The 18,333-nt window shown below is 43.3% G+C and overlaps 4 protein-coding genes across 6 annotated transcripts in view; 1 reads left to right on the top strand and 3 right to left on the bottom strand.

Moving 5' to 3' along the window:
* The window catches only part of LOC126563399 (ribonuclease kappa), a 443,719-nt gene that overhangs the window by 362,405 nt on the left and 62,981 nt on the right, over positions 1-18,333 (bottom strand). The window contains exon 4 of one of the 3 annotated variants that reach the window (XM_050220037.1): positions 10,394-10,404. The exons of the other annotated variants lie outside the window; for them this stretch is intronic. The gene's annotated coding sequence lies outside the window, so the exon portion shown is untranslated. Of the gene's footprint in view, positions 1-10,393; positions 10,405-18,333 lie in introns of those variants that run through there. 3 annotated transcript variants of the gene reach the window in all.
* Positions 1-18,333, bottom strand: part of LOC126562237 (dolichyl-diphosphooligosaccharide--protein glycosyltransferase 48 kDa subunit) — a 532,174-nt gene that overhangs the window by 478,295 nt on the left and 35,546 nt on the right. The gene's annotated exons all lie outside the window — the stretch shown is intronic.
* The window catches only part of LOC126560846 (uncharacterized), a 181,931-nt gene that overhangs the window by 137,067 nt on the left and 26,531 nt on the right, over positions 1-18,333 (top strand). The gene's annotated exons all lie outside the window — the stretch shown is intronic.
* LOC126563559 (dentin sialophosphoprotein-like) overlaps positions 1-18,333 on the bottom strand; it is a 490,635-nt gene that overhangs the window by 457,795 nt on the left and 14,507 nt on the right. The gene's annotated exons all lie outside the window — the stretch shown is intronic.

The following is an 18,333-nucleotide window of genomic DNA, read 5'->3' as shown; positions in this document are numbered from 1 at the left end:
CCTGGGGAGATTGTATTTCAAAATAAATAAAATCATGTAATGGGAGATTTGGAACACACCCAAATTGTATTTAGGGTTTCATAAAGCAATAAAAGTCATTCCCACGTTTTCTTTAATACTAGGGAAAACCTACGAATCATCTCCACCCAAATGCTTGTAATCTAATGATATTGCAGGATAAAAAAAAGCACACAAATAATCACACAATCATTCCAACTGCAACTCAAAACCCAACACCGCGCACTGTGACGGATGACGTTGTTTTTTGTCCATTCCCAAGCCCATTGTGTTGGTGGTGTTTGTTCCACCAAACCACCATTTGTAGTAGCATGGCTGCGGTGTAGGATGCATCCGAAGCAGGAAGGAGATCACCCTTCCTTGTGGGTGAAAAACTAATGCTCCGGGACATGTTCACACACTCGGTCTGGGCGATCCGAGAATGCACGTGTGTGTTTACAGCCAAGACAAACAAAAACAACACCCCGCCAATATGCTTCCACCGTGTGACGACAGCTGGCCGAGAGGGAAAGCAGAGAAATGGCCGTTTCCTGTCCCCACAACACAGACGACGGTGACGAGCGCGGTGAAGACGATACTGCCGGTAGAACTTAAAACATCTATTTTACCGAGCGAAGACACCTCGTTTGACGTGGAAGGGAATTAAGCCAAGTAAAGAAAAATACACCGAAAAGCACATTTGTTGGAATGTTTTCTAATGAAAAATAGAAGGAATTTTACTGTAGAGAATTCTCTCCAGACAGAGATGGATACGGCGGTCTCTCCGTGGCTGCCTTTCCGTGTAGCATAAGTGAAGTGTTATGTTCGCTTTCGGTTTAGAATGAATGAAGGAAACATGTTACGATGCTGGAGCATATCTTTCAACAAGCCATTTTTAAATAACCTTTTCCACCGCACATACAAACCATCATGTTTCCGCGCGAGTCTTGTAACTAGAAGAGTCAAGGAATGCATCAGTCAACGGGATCTTTGCGCCCTTCAAACCTTGCGGCTCTAATGTGTGGTGTGCCCTTGATTTTGATCTTTCTATGATGCGCCGTTTCCCGCTCTCGTTCCATTCTTCTGGTAAGGAAAACATCCGGCAAGAGGGCCTCCCTAGTGGAAAGGTGTCAAATGACGGGAACCGTACGAGTGCGGGGAAATCGGATGACTCTATCATGGCGCCCCATTATGTCCACAATCATTCTACCACTACTGTCAAGGATTCTCGGAACGGTTTCGTACTAAACATCCGACAAATATAAATATTTTCTGTCTCGCATTAGCATCGACATTGTACAACGCACGAAATGCACCCGGAACATGGTGTTGCAATATTTTATCTCCAACCATACAAGCAGTCATCTGGAAACGATCAAATGACATTACGATCGTTAAGATCGAGTTGAACGGTGATCAGAGATGGCAATAAACTCCAAAAACCTCCAACGAGTAAGACATAAAATCGTACTTTACGGTGCACTTGAACTCAACGCGCTTTGGATCTACGCTTTGATCGTAAACATACGCTAAGTAGTGATGTTATCGCTCACGCTGGACATCATGTGGAAGTAGAATGTTTTGGGGAATTCTTGTTACCGATTCGTTAGTTCCTTCCAGAATTTGACGCATGTTTACAGTACTCGATAAGCAGTGTTTGTTGTGTTGTGTCACTGGTGAATCAGTTATCGATCGCCCTGTACCATTCTTCACTTTAAATGACACACATTTGTTTGTTAGGCTCTCGCATCAGTACCTCAGTAACTATCAGAAGCGTATGTTGGTTTTTGAAAGGATCGGAAGCATTCGATATGCGCAGCCCTTATCGCAGCCCAGTAGCCCTTAAAAGTATCAGCCGTCCAGCAACTGGCAACGACACTGTTAGCCGGTGGTAGGATATGGTCAACTTTTCGGTGGACTATCTATCGTCTTGCAGTTGTTTTGGTCTCGTGTTCGCTTGCTTGAATAGCAACGTGGTTCACCCAACCAGCAAATCCAGCGACACGGAACGACCTTACAGCTGGATAACCTAGTTTCGCTTTCGAATTCTCTTTGATATGGGCCAGCGAGGGGCTTGGGGTTTAGTTTTTTCTCGGTTAGCATGTTTATGTAGTTTGTGCTTGTCAAATAAAAAATACACAAACATGATTAATGTTGTTTTTCGACTGCAACTACTGCATTCAAAAGGCTTCTATTTGTAGAGGGAACCAAAATTAATGGAATATCCAGAGCCAGACAAGGCGAGTCCAGCAATCTGGACATCGTATTATGTCATTAGATATTAGATAATTGATAATAAAAGCTCAACTTGTGGTGTCTCTTCTCGCGTGACCCCGTTCATGCGGCAGTCTTTGCTTCCTGTCTTGTAGGCTTGTCATTTTTTTGCGTATATTCCGTCGACATCTTTTGGCGGTCTATTTTTCCATACAATGTCCTCCAAAGGTATGATGATGGGTAATGAAATGCAATTTGGCGAGAGAGACATCTCATTCACCAGCACGACTAAAACTTGCCTGACGGCACGAAAAGCAGAAGAAGGAACGAACGTCGGGAGGGATTGATTGCTACTGAGTTCTCCGGCGTTAAAGTTTGCTCAGCTTGAAGCTGTCATTTTGGCAAGTTCACATTTTCAATTCATCGTCTGGCTGAGGCTTTTGAAGTACGTCCCTAAGTAAGTCACTTTAGCGTGACAGTCCCTCTTCAGAGAACGAGTTTCGTCGGCACTTTTGGACCAAATGGTATAGAAGGCTCCCTGGAATCGCCGGATTCGCGAAACGGGGTTTCGGGCAAAGTTCGGGAGACACCTTCAAACTTCAAACTTAATAACACCGTACCTGCAACAAGTAATTAGATCAACGTCGGCGCCAGCTCACTGATTCACCCCTTCGACTTACAAAACTTCGAAAGCAACTCTCGTCAGAGTTTTCCCTTTTTGGGTGTGTGTTTTTTGTTGGTTGAAAGATGTCCCAGTTTTGTGTATCGGCCCGATGGGAAGGGATTTTTGTGTTCATAATGATGTACAAAACTCTTTTTACGCTTGTTTCCAGCAAGTCCATCATTAAAGACAATGGACGTTAAGATGAAGCATCCAACGCGAGAAGATGGTGCTGCAACCTTCATAAAAAAAAACGGTAAAATTCCGAGAGATATGAAGTGTGCAGTGCCTTTTTTACCATAAATATTAATGAAACTTTAAATGCCAGGCACTCTGTGGATTGCACCTTGCAGTCGTTGTTGTACTACCTGCACAAATGCTTTTTTTCGTACTGCTTTTCAAGGTTGCATGTAGTAATGTGTCACAGGTCATTTCTGTTTCCTTTCGACCATAACCCACGTTCAGGCGATTTGTGGTGCCTCCCTGCTGTAAAGGGGCAACGAATGAGTTCCACCACACCTCACATGCTATAAGGAGCTGGATTCTACGTCAACATTCTGACCCATCCCAAACTCTGTCCCGTTCCGGTGTGGTGGAATTGCAGCAAGTCAAAAAAGGAAATTTTTGCTGTAAAGCGACATCACCCGGTTATCAGGAATATTGAACCTTAGCCCTAACATGTGTGTATTTCCGGTGCACTTCGTTTAAAGGGACACAAAGACTGTCTTTTGGGAGTTTCCCAGCCGACTGCCACCTATAAGGTCATTGATGGCGGGTAGTCCGAAGAATCCTACACCAATAAAAGAGGGTTTTCCCTGAAAACTGTGCCACCACCAGCACAATGTTCGGATTTTCCCACGGCTAACGAACGAATACTGTTCGTCTATGTCGAAACCATTTATGATGCCCTTCCCAAAACACTATATAACACTAATTTGGAGAACTAATACACTTTACAGCTGGTTGGATGTGTAGTAATAATTTGCCGGCTTTACACTGCAAGTACGCTTGGGCCCCCATGACAACTACCATGTGACCATTTTCTCATCATTATCCAGCGAGCATGTTTTTGCTTCGTTTGTAATCTTGCCAACGGGGTACCATTAATCGTCGGCGCTTCTGTTTTTTGGACCCAACTTGTTCCCGTATCACTTCAGTCTCGGTGAACGCTCGCTACTCATAATTTATCGTTCTAATTAGAGCTATCGCTCACCTTTCTCGGGGAACTGGCACCAGTGGCGGGCCTACCTGAGCAATTATTGTAAAACAACCCTTAGAATTCTTGGAACATCCAAACGGATAAGATTTAGGGTATAGGGTCCATTGTTGCCCTCATCTTGTTAATGCTTCTGAAGCACAAGAGTGTCATCATGGTGTAATTGCAGCAAGCACAAAGAAACCTGTGGATGCAGTCGCTTCAACGTGCCGGGTGTGTTTAACAACCGATCATCTTAAGTTTCAATTTCGCAAAAAGATTTGAATCTACACGGCATCCGTGTTGTTGCTTCACCATTCGAGTCTTGTGCGTGTTTCACTCTCGTTACCTCCTCTTGATGCTTTCGAGTATCAATTTTCTCCCCAGCACAGCGTAAGTTCAAGAACTGTCATCTCTGCTTCTTCGTTTGCTGCCCGTTCTACGGATGCGTAAAAATTCAAAATCCTGCTCCAGTGCATTCCGCTCTTGTTGACGCCAACGACCGGCCCGAATTTGGCCGTGTCTCAAGTGTGCGTCGACACAGCTCATCGCGAAATGAGCATCCCATCATCATCTGTTTCTATTATGCTCGTTTTGTTCGGTTTAGCTGCTTTTCTTTTTTTGCACCGTAACTGTAGATGATGAGGATGATCCCAAAACCTTCCTCCTTTTTTGCCATTTGGCAGTGATCATTTTGCCGCAAGGGGGATGCCGTGTTGTTTCTTTGTTCTGTTTCGTCAATTTGGATTGTATGTACATTCTACGGCCGAGCAGTTTTACTCTCCGACAGAACCGTCCCTTTGGCTTCTGCTGGTTCCTGGTAGGCTCTTCATTTCTTCGAAAGGGTCTAATTATGAAGCTGTGATGGTCAAATTTGATCTCTCCTTGGCGCAGAATTTAAATCAAAGCATCGCACAATTGCTGCAACGAGATATACATATCTCCCTGATACTTGAATATGGCCTCTTTTTCGTTATGGTTCGCACCGGTGTGGTGTCAAGAGCTTCGTGAAGTATCTCGCAAAATTTCCGCAAACTAGACTACATCAAATGTTTCTGATGGTTCCATATCTTCCCAACTAACGATCAACTTCTTGACAGCATAAGAAAATAATTATCAGCACTCTCTAGAACAGCCCCAACGAAAACGAGGGTCCAGGTTGTTGTTTCTAACCTCACTTTGTCTCCCAAACCGTAGCAAAGCCAACCGACACAGTACGCTTCATTTGCTCCTCTTTGGGAGGTTGAACTGGTGCGAACCCATAATCGTAACATGAATAATTTAGAGCAAACCAAGCTGTACGTTTCTATCGGGGCATTCTGGACCTACCCACAGTACCCAACATCGATGACTTCCCGTGTTGGTTCTCGCTCTCTTTATTCCATTTTTTCGTATTTTTACGTTCTTCTATGGACAATTTTCAACTGGTTGTTCTACGGCAATGTTAGGCAAACGAATAAGTTCTTCTTCTGTTCTATCTTCTCGCTTCAATTACGGTCTCTGATTCGCTCCGGTGTCTGAGAAAGTTTGTACCGTAGCAGTTTGACAGAGCATTGTGTTGACCTTACGGTACGAAGCCAAAAAAAAAAATGGAAGAACCCGACCGCGTTTTCTTGAGCTCAGTTCACGCTCAGTCGGCAGCACCTTAACCGCTTATCCGGATGCTGAGCAAAGCTAATGTAGTGCGGCTTGGTCGGGTGCAGGCAAAAGGTCGTGTGTTAGGTTCCCATTGGTAGGAAGACACAAACATACCTACATACCACAAGTAAAGTAAAGGAAAAACTCTCAAACACTGTAACGTATCTAATCACACTCGGGAATAAAAAATAGAAGAAACTCCAAGACTTTTCCTCCGGAAGGATCGGAAGGATCGGAATGGGCTGTGAAAAAGATTGGCTGTAGTAAATTTGTTTTCCTTTTTTTCCTCGCTGTCCCTTTTGCTCTGTGCCATCCGGGAGTGGGTTGTGAATAATTTATTTAAACATCAGCAAGAAACATTCGTACGGCCAAGCCTGTAGCAGAGACTTTGCTTTGGAATCGTATCCTTTTCATAACGCACGGTTGCTAGTGTGCTGTCTACACATGCATGGATATCAGTATTGATTTTAAGAGCCCGCAAGAGGTTACCCAACTTCCTGACGATTGTCGACTCCACTCGACAGCAGGTCCTTTCCCATGTGGAAGTTCCAACGGCTGTTTAGCTTCAATCCTCGGACGTGCGCTCTGCCAAACAGGAAGTTTATTTATTTCTCTCAACAACAGTCCCCTGTCCTGTGTCTGAGCATCCTGGTAGCTCGTGAGGTCCAGATCTGTGGTTGTTCCACATTTGCAACCAGAGTATGAGCACAAACTTTGTAAGAAACTATTTTTATCACACTTCTCATCGTAGAAATGCGGCACTAGGCGTGTGCAATTAGAATTTTCCAACCCACACACCGATGCTTCAGTTTTCCGCATGGCAAAACAAAAATCTGGTTTTCGACATTTTCAACCCACTCTACCAGTGGCTCGATTTTCTCGATCGCTCTTACGGGGTTCGTATACTGATGACGATATTTGTTCTATACGGGAGACGCGCTTCGGCACGGAAGAAACACACAAGCGTTCGGATGTTTTGTGGGCGTGTGTGTAAAGACCGGCAAAGACTTTGCATCCGGTCGCTGGGATTTGTTCCAAAAAGGGTTATAAAAACGGTGGTAAAACACCACCGCATCGCTGCTAATGGGTTACTATTCATACCCGATGGACGATCGACTGCTTTCCTTCCAATCATCTTCCTCGTCTGACGGGCTATTGAATATTTCTATCAACGTTCACCAGAGGCCAGCCTGTTGGTGCATCAAGTAAATGGAACCAATTTCAATAAACATAACCATTTGCCGCCGTTCGGTGCTGCTGGTGATGTGTTGTTTGCCAGTAATTAGTGGTGCGATGGCCGTACAATCGGTTCGAACGTACAGAAAATGCTAAATAATGTATAGATGTCGATTTTTAAAGCTCCATCCAAACATTGACGGGTGTACGGATCCATCCAGGCGCGCGTGTTTTGTGTACGTGCGTCGTGAGTGTTACATAAAATCCTACGAGGAAGATATACACGTTCCGGGTTTGGTGAAGACTTCTAACTGCCCGTTGGATCCGATGCTGGACTGCTGCTGGGACACCGGATGCTGACGGCCGTCTCGTTTGTGCCGTGCGTCAACGGAAGTATGTCCCACGTGTAGCACTCTCTTTCTCTCTGCAGACTCTTAACTTTCTTTGTGGTTACAAAATGAAAGGAAAAACAGCTTCCCGTGGTTTCCGCTTCAAACCCGCAACTAACCTCACAAAGGTGAACTCTGTTTTGCATTTTCTTGATGGCGTGATTTCTGTCCCATTCTTTAACCAACCTCAACCGGTAATAACGTCAAGATCGGTAAGAAAATGGGAATAATTTTGAAACAAGCAAAACACACCGTCACCGTTCGTTGACAGCCAATTTGGGTTTGAATAAATTGACTTTCAATTGAATTTATTTGCGGTGTCAAGCGGGGGATGTACTCCGGCAAGTCCGGCTCTTGCTACACTTGTTTGTGCTTTTTCTTTCTCGGTCCCTCCGGTGAAACACCTGACAGGAGTGATCGAAAACGGGCTCGATTCAAGAGGGGGGAGATACACGAAGTCCCCCCAAGGCACAAGAACCACACTGATGGGACGCCGGGAAGCTGCAAAAGCTGTACCCTTTTGACAGCTCTCGGTTCCAGGCGTTCTTGTTTGTGCTTTGCAGTAACAGCTTTGCGGTCGATCGCTTCTCGTCGGAAGGTTTCACCTTGGTTGACGGTTGTGTAATCACTTGGTTTCGCGACCCGATTCCCCGCACACAGCACAATGATGGACCTAGTTTTCCCTCGGCGGAGGGATATGGCGAAACCGCAAAACTTGCGAAGTGCAATTCATTCGATACTACACCCGGGCGGATCGTTTTTGCGAAGGGAGAAAGAGAATTTTAAAAACGGGGCCGTTGGTAGTTTTTGGAAGTAGGGGACACACTTTTGACAGTGAAAGTGTGTTGTAATACGATTCCACGTACTGAAGGTGGCGATGTAAGTGGACCTATTTCGGTTGGCTTTTGATGCATCCGTGTTTTTCGCCGGGGCTGCATAATTCACGGGATGTCAAGAATTCGTAGAAGTTACGAGCGGTGGCTAGCTCGCGGTTAGCCCGGACAGGAAACCGTACAATAAACTACTGTTTGCATCACGCATGATCTAATCGTGTACCGCACCAAACAACGTTTGATTACGCCTGGGTAACATCATGATTGATTGCGTGCAATTGAGCCACCACACGCGCTTTTACTAAGCAGTAGTAATGCATAACCATCACATGCTATTTCGAATGACGTAGATAATTATTGGAAGTTTTCTAACCACCAGTAGAAAGCGTATTCTGAAAGAGCGATTAAAACATTCCTTAGGTTTAATCGGTTTTCTTAATTTCTCTCCCTGACTTCCCGAGGTTGATTTTAAAGCTTGATCAATAAAACTGATTAATAAAAAAATACTCTCGCGCACGATCGAAGTGATCCCCTACCGGCAATAATAGTTTTCCATCCATTCGGACGCTCCCAGCGAGTTCAAACGAATGCCGCATCATCGCGATCGTGAACTCCAGACGGAATGTTTGACGTTCCGGGATATCAAGATCACTGTAAACAAACCCAAACCCCGTACCATATTACGCACGATAGCCCTACTGGCAGTGGTAGTAGGTGTATGGTTCAGCACATGTTGCTTTAATTATCGATTTCATGCAGTAAATGATGTGTGCTTTTGTAAGATGAAGCAAATCTCGAGGATCAATTCTCTTTTCGATGGAATTTTTGTAAACGTTTTGTTGTGTTTGTGCTACGTAGTGCGACAATCGCAAACTTGTACACTTTGTGCATTTGCGACAACTCCCTTCATCTTGAAGTGGTATTAATGTACCTCCAAAGTTCCCTATATAAAAGCCGCTCACTTGCCAAGCCGGCACTTGAATATCGCAAAGCGTACAAGCGATTGTTATGTTGCTTCAACCGCACAAATCCCACCAATCTGAACGACTAGTTACCGTTTCGATGTTGCCGCTATGGTTACAATGCTGTATAGCGGTTACAACCACCACCAGAACACACCGGGCCCAGACTTCCTCGACTCCGTTAGTTACGCGGGAATCAAACGGTGCGGATGAAACACTCCAGGGCACTTGAAAGATCGGTTGTTCGGTCATGGCCGTCGATGGACTTTGCACCAACTTTTCTATAGCTTGAGGAGGTTGTATCAGGTGCACTGTTTAAAGCAGGTCAAGGTTTTGAGGAAAAACAATAAACAATCAAATTCAATAGAAGCTTTTGGGTGAAGAAAACTGTCGGGTAAATCGGTCGGTCGGGATTTTCTCTCTCTCTGAAAAATTGCTTTTCAAATTACTGAAGAAAAATAATTAAAAGTTATTAGCTGAAGTCAATATTCGCGTTATACTTTCTTATCAGACACTTCAATGCTTGTGTTGTGATAATCTTCAATCCTGTATGACAACTTACAATTTGTATGGGTTTTAAGCCTGTCTAAAACAAATATCAAGTGTTTAAGATGGGTAATTGAACTTGATCTAGTTTTTAGACCTTATTAACTCTATCACTGTACAACCATGTGGACAAGATTATAGGTTTTTCGTGACGTATTTTTATGCTTACTTCGTACATAAATGTTTGATAGCTATCTCATTTTTCTGGTAACGAAAAACGGATAATATTTTTACTTACTTTCCCATGAAGTTCTACAATCAGACGATTTTATTCTGCTGAAAGTCTCTTTTATACCGCTAATGACGCTGCGCCATCCTGTGCCAACCGCAATTATCATTATTACTGGCAAACGCAATATCGCTTTCACTTCATCTCACTTAGGCTCTTCCAAGTCGCTGGCGAGTCTTCGATCAAGGCGCCCGCTACATCTCTTTTAAAAGATTACTCATTCGGCAGTGTGGAGACTTCTAGGTCTCCAGGTCCCATTCTAATGACTTAAATGAGGGGCAGCCCGGTGGTGCAGACGACAACGGCGCCGGTCTTCATACGGCAGGACCGGGGTTCAAATTCCATCCGGACCGTCCCCACCGTAGTGAGGATTGATTATTTATCTATGTGGTCCAGTAAGACATTCGATGACCAGAGTGACTTAGTAGCAGGTCGTTAAGTAAAGAGTGAGAAAAAGAAGAAGTGGTGCTGGAAAGATTAAAAGTTACAGAGCATCAAAGGGTCTTTCTTTCGGCACGTACCACATACCTCATGTTCTTCATGCCATGCGATCATGTCTTTGCCATAGCGAACAGAGGCCAAATCCGGCCTAAACAACACTGGCTCAGGCATGTTTTCGTATTTATGGGCAGCAAACGTCGATTCAAACACTCCCGGATGTAGGTATCGGTCCTCAACGTCTCCATTGTCACAAACCGCAAATGGCTTGCCACACCATCGCCTTTTTTTCCCATTTTTTCGAGAAGTATAGATTTGTCGGCTTCTTCAACATCCTGGCTTTCAGTCACGGTGTAGTATTGACTGCGCGGAAGAGTTTTGTAGTCAAAATTTACGAACGACTCATCGTCCATCACGATGCATTGGCAACACAGCAGCTTGTCGCACAGCTTCCCAAGTACCCAATTTTTGAGCCACATTGCGAATGGAACCTTCCTTTCTTTGCTTGAACGCTTTTGTTATTTCCTGGTCCAACTGTTGATCGACGGGACCAGGATTTCGGCCACTTTTCGGCGCATCCTCGAAGCTAAACTCCTCCCGAAACTGCCGGATGGCAGTTCGTACGGTTCCGATACTAGCTCAACTAGTAGCTTTGAATGTAAATAATCAAACATATCAAGAATCAGCTATTTTACATCATCCGTTTACTAGAAACGTCATTTGGAAATCATGCTGGTGCGTTTGGAGGCACCCTTTATATACTTGGCTAAAATGGTCCTTAATGTTTTTCGGTCGATGGAAAGTTTTCGATTAATTTAGAGACAAAAATTGGCAGTTTTTAGGAACGTCATTTTTTTGTGGTCTGCTACAACTATAAGGATAACTACAAACCATACATACATTTCTTATTAGTATTTGCCAAGTCCTGGATTAGGTGTTAGAAATTGGGCTTGACGGCTCCAATTTTTATTTATTATTACGATTTATTTTATTCATTTGCGGCAATGTCGCATTAGATGTACAGTCGACAGAAGAACCTGCGATAACCTTTGCTCTTGCACACAACACAAACATGCTAGAAATCAGGAAATAACTTCAAAATTTGACAACCAAACCGTTGAACTTCAACGATTTTCTAACAGATCAGATACCGCATAATTCGAGCTGGAAAACATTGCGGTGGAATTGAAATCGATTTCCCTACCACAGCAATAGCAGTGCCACGGATCAATGGTTTTATTTCTTTTTTTTTTTTGAATATTTGAAAAAAATCCGCCTTTTTTTTGTTTGTTTGATGTGTGTGCGCTACTTCGGAACATCAGTTCCATACCACCGTATACGGATACACCTCCCTGCCTGCATCGGCATGGCGCCAGGTGCCGATCCAACCAAGCACGAACGCACAAGGTCGCGGACAGTCCGAAACCAAAAAGAGACCGCCAAAAAGTCAATAGCCCCGCAGGGAAGTTTCTGTGCGTCGCAACAACACACCAAGAGACGAAGAAACTCAAAAAAAAAACCGTCGTGGCATAAACATAAACATTAGACGACTGTGTCCAAGTGACTTGATGTGGACACGGGCAGGTCACCCTGCAGACATAAACAAATAAACGCGCGCGCGCTCTGCACATGGTTGCGTGACAATGTTGTGTGTCGTCCTCTCTTCGTAAGGTTTTTGTGTACGCCTCGCGCCAGACATTCCGAACTCCGGACGGGTATGTATCCGGCCTCCGGACGAAAAACTCAACACGGCAAAAAGAAAACGATCAAACGATGCGGAGAAATGCAGACCAGCCCTGCAGTTGGGGACGATGCACCATAAAGGCGCATAGCTTTGGTCGTGTGTGCGAGTGTATGTAACCTACGTATCATTACAACAGTGCCGAAAATGCTAGCAAAAAAAAAAAACAATATTAATCCACCCCAAACGGCAACGAAAATCCATAAACTCTTGCAGCAAAGTGGGCACGCTTTCTTTCGCGCTTATGCAACGTCGCAGCAGACGATGCCGGCGGGCTGTGTAGCATAATGTGAAGTAGTGACCGTGCGAGGCCCACCGTCAACTACTGCTTGTTTGATCCATGTTTTTGCTTCTTCTTCTGCGTGCAGCAGCTTTTGCTTCCTTCTTTTCTTATATCACTGTGCTTCTAGCAAGTAGCTCGTCCTGCTTATTATGAATGAAAAAAATCCAAAACCCATTTTCCGGCCTATCCAAATCGGTCTGCGCGCTGTGCTTGTGGGTTTTTGCTTGCCTTGTTTTTTGAGGGTGGTTGATCGATTCGACCCGCCATGCGAGAGAATATTCATATCGTACTTTTGTTTACCTTTACCTTACCCAATTTAAACCAAGAGAGTCAGCCCATGCCTTCATGAAAAATTATGAAAAATGAAAAGCTTTTCTTTTGCACTCCGTTTTTGTCTTAGGTTACGTGTAACGTACCTTCAGTAGCACAGCGCAGTTGAAACTAATTTCATGCGTTAAGGTTTGCAACTGCCTTTTGCTTCTTTTGGTGTTTCATCTTCTTCCTATTTGCTTACTTACTGTTTCTTTTTAGCAGCTGTTGAAACAAAGCACTGCTGTAAAGCCTTCTTTTCTTTTTCATCCACTAGAGAAGGTTTAATGATGGTTGTCAAATTAGGCAAATTGTTCGTAGCAAAGCACCGTAAAAATGATTTCATTAAAAGCTACAAATTTCTGTGCAATGTTTTGTGTGTTTTACCTGCTTTTTCAATCATGAAAGCGAGAGTCTTTTCCCTCTTGAAATAGTTTAAATTTTTTTCGTCTTTTTTATTTTGCTTTTGAAGTTTCTTTCTGCTGGATAATTGTTTTCTATTATTAAAATTACTTTTGTTTTCATTTCTTTTGGATTCTGTTTTGTATTGCGTTTGATTGCTTGGTTCTTCCTTTGTTTCTGTTATTGTTTAAGAAAGTGTATCGTCGCTTCCATACAATGAATAATTAATTTTACCATCCTTACTTCAGAATTATCTCTTTTTTTTTTATTCATAAAGGACGGCCAGGCCATATTACTTACAATAAACTTACAAGTAAGATACTCCTTTCATAGGCGCCATATCCCGGGTGTGCTCGGTGGTTCCGTTGCGTATATTCTGTCATCCAAATCCAAAGTCGTGTTCATAGCGAGGGTCTTATCGTGTGAGGGCACCTCATCTCGGAGTGTATGTGGGGGTTTCCATGCACGTAGTCCTGATGGTAGCGGGGATCTTGATCGTTTTCCATTTCGAAGGGGACAGGATCACACTAATAATTCGTTAGCACGGCAAAAAAGGAAGATAGTTCTCAGGCAGGTCCCGAATCGGCATTTTTTTTTTCAACTTTCCCCCGAACTGCGTCTAACAAGGCGGGTCGAGCAGCCTCGTATTCTACACAGGACCTAAGAAGATGATCTAAGTCATGGTATCCGAGACCGCAGCCACATACTTTGGAGTCGATCTGTCCTATACGCTGGAGATGCACGCCAAAAAGCAAAATGATTAGACCCAAGCCTAGACATCATTCGAATGAACACACGATTACCTGAGATGCCGTGGAACCAAGGCTTCAAGGACACTTGGGAAGTGATCGAATATAGAAACCTCCCGAGCAAATATCGGTGTCCCACAAACTCTGCCACCGAGCCATGCAGAGAGACTGTGGGGCACGCAAGTACTCATGAGGTAGGATAGGCCCGCTTAGCCTGTCGAAAAAGGACCCTTCCGAAGCACCCTTTTTGGCCAATTGGTCTGCCTTTTCATTGCCGAAGATACCACAATGTGCAGGCAGTCAAACAAGATATATCCGGAATGATTTCTCAAACAATGAGCTTAAGACCTTTAATATTTATTTTACGAAGTAGTTAGGGCTCTTAATAGCCTTCACAGATTTTAATGTTTCGACAGTGCTTAAACTGTCGGAGAATATAAAATATTCGTCTGGATGACAAGCGCTTATAACTAATAAGAGGTAAAAGATTTACGCTTCGGATACAACGTTATATACGCCAAAACCAAGTCCTGCTCTGATGAGGATCCGTCAGTATAAAAATGGTTGCTGTTCCAATGGCTATATTTTTCCACAATAATGCAGAGAATTGCCGTCCTGCCAAGACTATCGGGGATAGACTTAGTTTGATCTCTCAACGAGGTGTGTCTACTTTAAATCGGGAACTGCAGGACCCTGGTAAGCTGACACATTTAGAACTAATCTCATGCAGTGTTTGAAAGTTCTCGATTATCAATAGATTTAATACTGTTGAAGGCGACGCGAGAGTAGTTCAAAACGAAGCAGAAGCGGCATCACTCCAGACTTCGAGAGAATTATCATATTAACGATTATAATTATTTTTACTTTACAATTGATTATGACGGTCCAGTGCCGTTTTGTGATATTAACGATTAATTTAATGCAAAACACTTGAGATATTGACTCCATTATTCCTTTGAATCGTTATCACACTCACTACACTCTTTTCCCATAACGCTTGATTGATGAACGGTTCAGTCCTACAATATCATCCCAACACTAGCGACACTCTTGATAAATTTCCATTCCGATGGAAAACTCGTTGTAAGTTAACTGTTGCGTGAAAAAAAACACACCTTACACACCATCGTTTACCATTTTCCTAATAGCTTTGGTACTGTTTCTTCTTCCCCCAAACCACAAAGTTTTTTTCGGCCAACCTATGCAAAAATGGTTCCATGCGACATGGTCCGTCCCGCGCGCCGGTTCACACACCGGTGCGGGAAAAAGTAAAAGATTGATCGACACACCATGTGGCGCCTTTGCATCACCACACCCCAACCAACCGCTTTCCCCTTCCAGACACCACCGAGACAGGAGAGAACAGCGACCACAAGACACATTTGATCCAATTTTCGTTTTTCTTTCGCTTCATGCATCGTTTACATTGACTTCGGGTTATTCGGTCGGCAAATTACATATGGCGTGGGAGATGAATTTTTGAAAACCCATCCTGCGAAGAAAACTAGGACCGCACACGAACGTAATCGCATCTGTTTGCTTCGACCGGACTCCAAAGCGAACCTTTGCGGCTGTTTCGACGATTTTTTCCGTTCTTCTGTGTGCTGCTGTGTTTTGCCGTTCGATTGCAAGATACAATTGAATATGTTCGATTAATCAAACTTGGCGCAAACTCGGTACGCTGGATCATCGTCTGTTACGGGTTAACATTTTTCCCGCTGGCCAGCGTTGCTAGAACGCGAAGGCTTGTATTTTAATGGTTATCTACATCTCTTCGACTCCCATCTGGCAAGGGCTGCAACTGTCCTAGATCTGCGCCAGAATAAATGGTAGAACCGGTCGTGTAATTCTAAGCTTGTACGCTGCTTTCCACTATCTGAGCAGACAGCCACACAGTAGCAGCCCATAAGGTTTTGTGCCCTTTTACGGGGTGGGTCTTATAAAATTTGATCTTTGCCAGATAACCTGTAGAAAGTGGTCAGAACAGGGCAGTACCATACGCCATACTCCAAACTAGACCGGTTATGAATCGTCTTGGCTTTATCTTCGCTTTTTGGCGCTATTATATGCCCGAGCCAGGCGAGCGTGCTTCACTAATGGATTTCTGCTGCACACTAATGCAGCAAACGATACAATACTGTGTGTCTGCTTTGAAAGAGCATTGAAAATGTATTGAAAATATCTGCTTTTTAGGGAAAAATTATGCCCGAATGATATCTATTTTTACATTGATTTTGGTCAACCCCCAGTACACGAGTCGTCTTGCGTCCATTTTGTACGTCATAACCTTCCGAAAGAACCGTGAACCAATTTTTCGGCAAACCAATGCTTTTACTCAATGACCTTTATGGATTGGTCTGATTTTTCTGTTCTATTAGCAAGACCGACCACAAAGGGAGAGGTTTGCCCAATATTGAAGTACTATCCAATGCTTGATTATCTTCCGAAACTCCCCGCAATCAATCGGTCGTTCAATGCGAACCACGATCGTACAATTTGCGCCGTATTTCGTTCGTCTTAATGTGCATTTGCAGGGGGTTTATTATTCGCTATTTTTGAATCAAACACGTGTGTGCGTGCTGATGTGCTCTAGAACAACCACGCGTCGTCGTGCTGGGTGATTTGTGTTGGTATCCACCCAATAATGCTCCATCTCTCCATCCTTTCGCTAACGGAAAACCAGATACCGTTCGTCGGTGCGTCCGTGTGTTTGCGTCTTGTCTAGATCGCATTGGAAAAGTAAATGCAAACCAAAGCCTCGCGATGTGTTTATTTGTAGTTTGAACGCGCATCAAACTTGTGAATGAAGAAGGAGACCATTTAGCCGTCTTTAGTACGATTTATTTGTTGCTACTTACCCACACCAGTGGGAAATACGTACTTGCACGTGAAGCTGGGGAAGGATGTAATTGATAGAATTGAAAGCAAAATGATGAAACGAATGTGGGTGGTGAAAAGATCATGCCTGGGGATTTTTTGATCGAGCAATGTGAAATGGCAAGCAAAATGTCAGAATAATGGCAAATGAAAGGAAAAATATAGGATTTGCACTGCAAGATGTTATTTGCTGTGGAAGATAGTAAGACCTTTAATGCTGTTGCTGTTGCTAATCGGTGTATTTCGCTTAGATGATTTTCTCTATGACAAACCTTGTTGTCCGACAACAAATGCTTGTTAGAAATGATTTCATGCAAAATAAATAATTTGGGGTGATGATCTGCTAATTGCGAGAAAAATTTCTTATAATGAGCAATTTTAAATGAGTTTAAATGTTTCTTTAAAGTAATATTTCAGATGTAGCATGTTATTAAAAGCCAAAAAATCTTCTTGGTTTCCTGATCTTCTAGGCAGCCACAGCCATCGAATGGCTTACTAGACTTATTTATACCGGGTTTAGCGTCCTAGTTTAGACAGGCCGCCGACATTTTTTTACTTGCCGCATTCTGGTTTTGACCCGCCACCTTCGGTTTTTGACTTGCCGCATTCGGTTTTTGACTGTTTATGTATAGTTTTGAATGCTGAAGTATCGGATTTTTTATTGGGAGCATTGATTTTCATCCGCCCGACAGCTTGTACGACAGCTTGTGCAAATCAAAAACCGAGTGCGGCTTGTCAAAAATCGAATGCGGTAGATGATAAACACTGTAGAACGTAGTTCGTTTGTCAGTCAGTTTTAAGGAAACGATCCACGGGGATCAAGGTCCTGCCGTGTGAAGTTGGGACAGATGATTTGGTTGTGTAAAATATCCTGAGAGCTTAAACCGAGCTCTGGCTCCTCTGGCTCTGGTTCTGGCGCAAACGCAATGCGCAAATTCAAGCGTTGTGTCGAAACGTACTGTGCTTTTTAGCGCTTCGTGTAGTCACAGTATATTTGCGCTCGGCTCTCCGGATAAAATTGATTTTTTATCACATTTAAATGGTATTATTCATAAAACCATCGTAAAACAGATATATATCCGTACTTATCCTCTTCTTTCGTCGCAGGAACGATTTGTTTACGAATGTTTGCGCTCAACGTTTATGCCTGCCAATCCCAAAAATGATTTGTTGTTATCAGCTTCTGGCGCATTTTAAGGAATTATCAGAGTATTTTAAGAGCACGAGAGCACCATCGCAATGTGATCCCATCCCACAAGGAAAAAGATATCCTTAAAGCCTAGGCAGCTACAGAGCTGCCTAGATGATCAATATTTGCTGCGGAATCTCGAAATGTATAGCACAAACTACTAATGCTCCAAACTATATAGCTAGCACAAATACAGCTTGTCGATTTCATTTTCTATACCTAAAAGATGTGATACAAAACACAAAATAGATTAACAATCGGAATCCTGAAGTGCAATGTTTTATTGCAATTCTTTTAATAAAATTTCAATTCATCAAGTTTATGGTATCATTGCAAATATTTTATATCTAAATTTCTTCATTGAGTTCTCAATTGATTTTATAGACACATTACTCACTTTCATTTTATTTCTTCCGTGTTAGCTTTACTTTTGGTTTCAATTTAACAGCATCATAAACTGCCGCATAAACTCACCAAACACATGTGATGGGTATGGGACCCTCCC

The sequence above is a fragment of the Anopheles maculipalpis genome, chromosome 3RL, assembly GCF_943734695.1.
Source record: "Anopheles maculipalpis chromosome 3RL, idAnoMacuDA_375_x, whole genome shotgun sequence".
Classification (NCBI taxonomy): Eukaryota; Metazoa; Arthropoda; class Insecta; order Diptera; family Culicidae; genus Anopheles; species Anopheles maculipalpis.
This window is presented reverse-complemented; position numbering and strand designations above follow the sequence as displayed.